At 38.5% G+C, this 8722-nt stretch overlaps 1 protein-coding gene across 3 annotated transcripts in view; it reads left to right on the top strand.

Moving 5' to 3' along the window:
* The window catches only part of SPPL3 (signal peptide peptidase like 3), a 149807-nt gene that overhangs the window by 114246 nt on the left and 26839 nt on the right, over window positions 1-8722 (top strand). The gene's annotated exons all lie outside the window — the stretch shown is intronic.

Here is an 8722-nt window from a genome sequence, read left to right as displayed (position 1 = left end):
ATGAGAAAAAAGCAGTATGTACTGATGTGGAAAGATGTAGCACGTCAAGCCGTGATCCCATTACTTGGTCCAGCAGGGCCAAGGGAAAACTTCCTCTGTGCCTTCTGAAACCTCGCTGAAAACTCAGCTGACAAATGGCAGATTAATAGAAGAAAAGGCATACAGATTTATTAATGTGCACAAAAGTCTTATAAGATCTCAAAAAAAATGGCCAGATGGCTAATGCTTTTATACCACCTTGAGGTTACAGAAAGAATGAGGGCTTGGAGTGTGTCAGAACAGATTATGGTGGTAAATCAGGTTATGGTGGTGAAACAGGTTATGGGAAAGAGAGAAGAGCAGCCCCAGCTAGCACAGGTTATGCTGTTATGTAGATGAAACCTCATAGGTCGCAGCCCTGAGAGAGAATAGATGTAATATGTTTCTTTCAGACCTTTTAAGGTGTTTTTCCTGCGTCTGGACAAGGTAGGGTCTCAGAGAAATGCCTCAGCCGCATCAGTGCATATTTTCTCTACAGATGCAAATCTGCCCCACACAGCTTCTCAGCTATTTGTGTCTGAAAGCCATCTGAAATGTGTCAAAGAAGAGAAGTATATTTTTAGGTGAAATATTTTTGTTTCCTTCATAATTTTGCCAGGGCAGCAAGCATAGCTGGGATCTGTGGTCACCCTGCTCATGGGGGTTTTTCTATGAATCAAAAGAAACCTTGCCTGTAAAGCACCTAACGTAGTGCCTGACAATGTGAGGTCAGTCAAGCTTAGCTATTATCATTTTAACCCTGTGGGCCTTCTCAACTGCTGAGTCAGACTGTCTCTTTCTCCCCAGATTCTTAGTCTTTCGTTCTTGGTGTAGGTTCTGTGTAAGCATCAATAATTGGACATTTGTTTACTTCCTACACCTTACCCATAACTTCTTATTTAGTCATAGTTGATAAAAAGACAAAGTAGCATATAATATGCTATAATTTAGATGGATTTTTTTTTTTTCCTGTGGTGATAAATGGTTGTCTGTGATGAAAAAGCCATAGCTCAAGTTTTTCTGTTGGTCGTTTAAACATTGTTTTTTTTTTTTGAGACGGAGTTTTGCCCAGGCTGGAGTAAAGTGATGTGATCTTGGCTCACTGCAACCTCCGCTTCCCGGGTTCAAGTGATTCTCCTGCCTCAGTGTCCTGAATAGCTAGGATTACAGGTGCACGCCAGTATGCCCAGCTAATTTTTGTATTTTTAGTAGAGACGGGTTTTCCCCATGTTGGCTAGGCTGGTCTTGAACTCCTGACCTCATGAGCCACCACACCTGACCCAAACACTGATTTCAGTACCTAGACTTGCAAATAGCCAGGGTACAATTTGGATGGAATGTATAGTTATAACGTTGTGATATATTAACATCATATTATATGTTATTGTATAGCAGTAATAAGATTGTGAAGGAAGGGCAGGATGGAAGAGAATGAAGAGTAGTCCTCTGTGAAGATGCAACAAACTGTTCTAGGTCCAGCCTAGCAATCTGATGTCCATGGAGTTAATAAATTACCAAATAAGCTAGGTTAAAGGCCTATAATTGAAATAGTTCTGGATAGCTCTGGAGGCAGAGTCTGCTGCAAAGGCTTTATTTAAACAGCTTAAGTCTGCTGTCAGCTGTGCAGTATGAGTAACTTTACAGGACCCCAGTCATAGTGGCATGGGATCTGCAAGCCTTTAATCTTGTTTTTAAAGCTGGAAGCTAGGAATCTTCCCAGCTTGAGCTGATAAGTGAAGCCCTCTAACTCATTTAGCCCCATTTCTGTTTTGTGCAGCGGTGACCCGTGGTCTACCTCTAACACCAAACAAGGCTTGATTTTAGCTAAGCTTATTTGAACAGCGAAAGAAATTCAAGGTCTTCTTATTACACAGAGAACTACGGAGAATGCCTGCTCTCCCTACCACCGCTCCACCCTCCCCAACCGTCTGATAGTACCTCATTCCTGCTTAAGGCTTTCCTGTCCCTGCTACAGTTCTTGTCAGTTAGATGCTAAGAAAATGGACCAGCTAAAACTGGTTTGAAGTTGACCACTACTTCCTGCTACAGAAGGCCCCCAACTTACCAATGGTTTGACTTAATGATGGTTCAACTTAAGATTTTTCCACTTCATGATGGTACAATGGCAGTAGGATTTCAGTAAAAACCATCCTTCAAGTACCCGTACAACCACTGTTTTTCACTCTCAGTACAGTATTCAGTAAGTTACTTGAAATATTAAGCACTTTATTACCAAACAGGCCTTTGTGTTAGATGATTTCGTCCAACCGTAGGCTAATGTAAGTGTTCTGAGCACATTTAAGGTGGGCTGGGCTAAAATATGGTGTTCAGTAGGTTGGATGGATGAATATTAAAGGCATTTTGAACTTGAGATTTTCAGCTTAACTGGGTTTATTGGGATATAACCCCATCGTAAGTCAAGGAGCAGCTATATTTGAAAAAAGGGGAAAATCTTGCCTTAAAACATCCAGGATGGAGTTATAAATAGTTCTCAATTAATGGCAAATTGAAGTGGAGTTATATAACCCTTCATCCTGTCCTGTGTCGTTCTCAGCACCTATTTTCACTCACCCAGTCTCATGAGAGAGGCTCTATAACAGCTGTGCCTAGGGTTAACCCAAAGAGATGACTGGCAACTTTCCAATCCAGAATAGCAATATAATGCCAACACAGAAAGAATAAGAGAAGCTGGCAGTCTGTATAGCACCAGGGGTAGAGATGTAGGTAAAAATTCCTGCAAATTTAACCTGCTGTCACCAGATTCTGAGAAGCAGAGTAGTTATAACAAGTGTAGTTACTGTGATTCCATTCATAAGTTAATTTGAAAACTCAATTTAAATTAATACATGTCTTTCCAAAGCATGCCCACAGGGAAGGAGCAGCTTTCAAGTTCTGTTGACTCCAGAGAGGTTCCCATGAAATGCATCACCAATCCTAGAGTCCGTGCACATTGTTAGCTCTGCTGTGCAAAAACATGAATTAAAATTTAAAAGATCATAGAAGTGAAACCATGTACTGAAGACTACCACAGGTGCCTTGGCAGGGGAAATATATGCAAAATATTATATCTAGTTTGTTGTAGAATTTAAATTAATAGGAAAAAGTTTTACAGGAGCCAGTTGCCATAACAGTTCTTCTAAGGATGACTGAGGTATGAGCAGTTAGTGTACATTTTAAGCTCTACTAATGTGTCTTCGTCTGATGGCTGGAGAAATATAATGATGTCTCAAATACTATATATGAATATTCTAAAATCCAAGGCATTTTTTATATAGAAAACCCCCAACACCTCAGACACCTGACCATATTTTGGAGGAGCAGTCTAACCATGTTTCAGGGAGTCCACCACATCTAAAAAAAATCATCATGTTTTGGTCCTGCTGGGGAACTGTCAGCCATTGGGGCTGCCCTCCAGTGGAACAGTTTGCCAAACAACTCATTGGCCAGATTTATATGAGAACAGGGTGACATGTAACTAACCAGTCTCTACTCCATAAATTATCTTACCCAGATCTCCCATTCTAATTGAGGTTTCCTCAGCACCAGTAACACATAAGGGAGTTTTAGACAATGAATGAAAGTACAGGAAACAGAGTGGCAGCTGGAGTCAGGCCGCTAGTAGAGGAATAAGTCATTTGAATCCAGCAAGAGATTTTGAGTCATAGATTTGGGAAACTACGAAGTTAAGAGCATTATCAGTGTGACCTGAGCCCAGTCATTTAGTTAAGTTTCTTCCAGGAACGATTATGAACTACCTCTTCATGATAGGATCCTCTGCTTTCCTAAAGAAATGCATAAAATTCATCAGTGTTTCAGTACCCCCAGGGACTTTAAAGACATGAACAAGAAATTTTAAAAGCCCTTTCCTTCCCTTAAAATCTGCCCAGTTCCAGGAGAATTGCTTGAACCCCAGAGGCGGAGGTTGCAATGAGCTGAGATCGCACCGCTGCACTCCAGCCTAGGCAGCAGAGTGAGGCTGCATCTCAAAAAAAAAAAAAAAAAAAAAAAAAATCTGCCTAGTTCAGGACCTATTTAAAAGAACTATCTAGAGGCACTTGTACTTCCAGCCAAAATAGAGACAGAGACTGAATTACCATCCCACCTGAAACAACTTAAAAAAATAAACACATAAACCTCATAAAATAGCAGTTTTCAAGATATTTTTCATCAGACAACAAAGGACAGTAATCCTGAGAGTTTAGGAATAGTTTTCCCATCATACTGTCTTAAGATAGTTTCCAGTCATGGTGCAGATAAAAAGATTTCCTAAGTTGAAGAGATGGAACTGAGAGTCCAAAGAGACCGCTAGAGGCAGCTAGAATTAACAGAACAGAGGACAAAAGAAAAGAGAGCTCCAAAAAGAGAAAACAAAGAGATCTACAGACCCCTTGAACATTCACCACAGTATTAATCAGTGTATGCATAAGTAGAAATCACCTAAGGTGGAGGAAAGAAAAATGTGAAAGGATTATAGGGGAGAGTACCTGTTTCCAAAAGCCTGATTGGAAAAACTTATAATTCATTTTGCATTGGGTAGAGTACTCATAAAAATCTTGACTCAGTGATAGGGAATAATTACCCTGAACAGAGCACTGCTTCAGACCCACCTAATAAATCATGGAAACAAAAAATAAATTAAAGCCAGGTATCTAACAGCATCCCTGATCAAAGCTCAAAATTAATAGGAATTAAAAAAAATTTAGATAAGGTAAAATTCACAGTGTCTACTATACATGCAGAGATGATCAGATAGGCAAAAAACAAGGAAGACATGACCCAGGATGAGGAAAATAGTCAAAACTGACACAGATGTTAGAATTAGCAAAGTACATCAAAACAGATATAATTGTATTAGATACATGGAGGTTATTTTTATTTTTATTTTTTGAGGCAGAATCGCTATGTCATCCAGGCTGGAGTACAGTGGCATGACCTCAGCTCACTGCAACCTCCACCTCCCGAGTTCAAGAGATTCACCTGCCTCAGCTTCCCAGGTAGCTGGGACTATAGGTATACACCACCACACCTGGCTAATTTTTGTATTTTCAGTAGAGACGGTTTCACCATGTGGGCCAGGCTGGTCTCAAACTCCTGGCCTCAAGTGATCCACCCACTTCAGCCTCCCAGAGTGCTGGGATTATAGTCGTGAACCACTGTACCTGGCCAATACATGGAGATTATAAAGAAGACCCAAATCAAACTTTCAGAATTGAAGACAACAATTTCTGAGATGAAAAATACACTGGATGGGATTAACAGCAATTAGACATTGCAAAAGAAAAGATTGGTGAACTTGAAGGCACAGCAATAGAAATTATCCAAAATGAAGTACAGAAAATAATAATTTTTTTAAACATGAAAAGAACATAATGGAGCTACCATTTATCAGAGAGAAACCTTCAGTGGCCTGTACTATATGGGTAATTGGAATCCCTAAAAGAAGAAAAGAAAGGAGGGACAGAATAATATTTGAAGAAATGAAGACCAAGTTTTTTTCTAAATTTGATAAGTATAATTTGCAGAATCAAGAAGTTTAATGAACCCCAAGCACAAGAATCATGAAGAAAACTACACCAAGACACATCATAATCAGTAGCTCAAAATGAGTGGTAAAAGGAAATCCTCAAGGCAGCCATAGGGGGCAAAAGAGCATGTTAGGTACAGAGGAGAAAAGATGAGGATGATGTCAGATTTCTCATTGAAAATACAAGTGAAAAGTCATTGTAACAGTAGCTTTAAAGTACAGGGAGAAAGAACTGTCACTGTAAAATTCTGTAGCAAAAATAGCTTTTAAAAATGAAGGCAAAATAAAGATATTTCCATGCCATACACTCCCTGAAAGAATTCATCACCAGCTATCTTATGCTTTAAAAAATTGTTAAAGGAAGTCTTTTGAGCAGAATGAAAATGGTATCAGTTGGAAATCTGTATTTACACAAAGGAATTAAGATCATCAGAAATTACAAATGCATTGATAAAAGTATTTTCTTATTACTTACAGCTGTGTAAAAGATAATTGACTGGAGCTGGGGCACAGTGGTACGTGTCTGTAATCCCAGCTACTTGGCGGGTTGAAGCAGGATTGACTGCTCATGTCTAGATGTTTGAGACCATCGTGGGTAGCATAGCAAGACATGAATGAATACATTATCGATAATTGACAGCATAAACAAAAACAGTACATTGTACAGTTTATAAGATAACATGTTAGAGTTAAATGCATGGCCACAATAGCACAAAGGTTGAGAGAGGGAAGTAAGTATAAACTATTGTAAGGTGTTTATACTATACATGAATGTTGCAATGTAACTGGAAGGTAGACTGTGTTAAAGATGTGTGCTACAAACCCTACAGCAGCCACTAAAATTAAAGAGCAAAGTGTTGTAGCTGATAGGACAACAAAAGAGATCAAATTGGATCATAAAAAGTACTATATTCATCCAGAAGAAGTCAGATTAAGGGGAAATAAAATAGGACAAAGTAGGAAATGAATAGTAAGATGATAGTCTCAAACCTAATTGTATCGTTAATCACATTCAATGAAATTGGCCTACACCTCAATTTAAAATAGCAATTGTGAGATTGAATAAAAAGCAAGACCCAGATATATGCTGCTTACAAAAAAAGCACACTATAAATATAAAGCCAAAAAAGGTTAATTCCTGGTTATCTAGTGGTTACAATTTTTTTTTTAATGTTAAAAGATTGGGAAAAGATATATGCTTCTTACACTCATCCACAGAAAGCTGTGTATGTAAGGAATGGCTGTGTTAATGTAAGACAAAGCAACTTTCAGAGTAAGGAAGACTACCACAGCCAAGAAGGTTATTTTGTAATGACAAAGGGATCAATTAAGCAAAAGAACATAACAATCATAAATGTTTATGTATCTAATAAAAGATCTTCAAAATACATGAAGCAAAAGCTGAGAGAACTCCAAGGAGAAATAAATCCACAAAATATAGCTGACACCACTCTCAGAAATTGATAGAGTAAGTACGCAGAAAATCAGCAAAGATATAGTGGATTTAAACAATACTGTTAATCAATTTGACCTAATTGACATTTATAGAACATTCCATCCAACAACAGAACACACATTCTTCTCAAGTATATGTGGAATATTTACAAATACAGACCATATCTAGGGGCATGAAACAAATCTCAGTAATTTTAAAAGGATTCAAGTATGAAATCTGATCTGCATTAGCTCAGGCTGCCGTGAAATCATCTTAGACTGGGTAGCTTAAACAACAAATTTATTTTTTTTCAGAGTTCTGGAGATTGGAATTCTCAGGTCAAGGTGTGTCAGCATGGTTAGATTCTGTTTTCTAAAGTGGCTGCACCAGTTTACGTTCCCACCAGTAGTAATATGAAGGTTCCAATTTTACATCCTTGCCAACACTTAGTTATCTGACTTTGTTGTTATAGCCATCTTGCTATGTGTGAAGTAGTTTCTCATGGTGGGTTTTTTGTTTGTCTGTTTGTTTTTTGAGACATTGTCTCACTTTGTTGCCCAGGCTGGAGTGCAGTGGCACCATTAGCCTTGACCTCCTGGGCTCCAGTGATCCTCCTACCTCAGCCTCCTGAGTGGCTGAGACAGTCGCATGCCACCACACCCAGCTAATTTTTTTATTTTTTATAGAGACAGCATCTCACTGTGTTGTCCACACTGGTCTCAAGTGATCCTCTTGCCTCAGCCTCTCAAAAGTGCTGGGATTCCAGGCACTGCTCCCAGCCAGTTTCTCGTGGTTTTGATTTGTATTTCCCTGATGACTAACGATGTTGAACGTTTTTTCATGGGCTCGTTGGCTACTTGTGTATCTTCTTTGAATAAATGTCTCTTCAGATCCTTTAAAATCAGGTTGTCTTTTTAATATTGAGGTGTAAGAGTTCTTCATATATCCTAGATACAAGTCCCTTATCAGATAAATATATGATTTGAAAATGTTTTCTCCTGTTCTGTGGGTTGTCTTTACTTTTTTGATAGTGTCCTTTGAAGCACATAAGTTTTTTAAGTTTTTCTCTGTTTTTTACTCATGTTTTTGGTATCATATCTAAGAATTCACTCCAAATCCAAGGTCACAAAGATTTACCATGTGTTTTTATCTAAAAGTTGTATCGTTTTAGAATTACTTTCCTCTGTTGTACCAGCCACATTTCAGTGATCACATGAGGTGGCTGATGTCCACAACATTGGTCAGTGCAGATATAGACGATCATTACAGAAAGTTCTTTTGCACACTCAAACACAAACCCCTTCTTTACAGGAACACACGTAGAAAATCAGCTATGGACTTGGACAGATAGTTCACAAAAAAAATAAATGAGCAAGCTTCTGTACACAAAGCTGTTCACTGGTTAAGGAATGCTAAATCAAAGTGACATGCCAATTTTAGTTCCCCAGATTGACAGTGACTACTTCCTTCAGGTCTTGACTCTGAAGTCACTGTCATTGAGGCCTTCCTGCCCATCCTTCTAAAATTTCAAACCCTTACTCGTGCATTTTCTACTTTTTTCCTTAGCACCTGCCATGGACACACTATGTATTTACTTTTCTTGTCTATTATGTCTGCACCCTTGAATATAAAATCCAGTCCAGTGTTTGCTATTTATTGTCCCTCTATTAGCTAGAACAATTCCAGATATAGAAGAAACTCAAATTTTTGTTGTTGAATCACAGCTGACAGAGTATAGGGAAATG

The sequence above is a fragment of the Cebus imitator genome, unplaced genomic scaffold (genome assembly GCF_001604975.1).
Source record: "Cebus imitator isolate Cc_AM_T3 unplaced genomic scaffold, Cebus_imitator-1.0 Scaffold434, whole genome shotgun sequence".
In the NCBI taxonomy this organism is placed as follows: domain Eukaryota; kingdom Metazoa; phylum Chordata; class Mammalia; order Primates; family Cebidae; genus Cebus; species Cebus imitator.
This window is presented reverse-complemented; position numbering and strand designations above follow the sequence as displayed.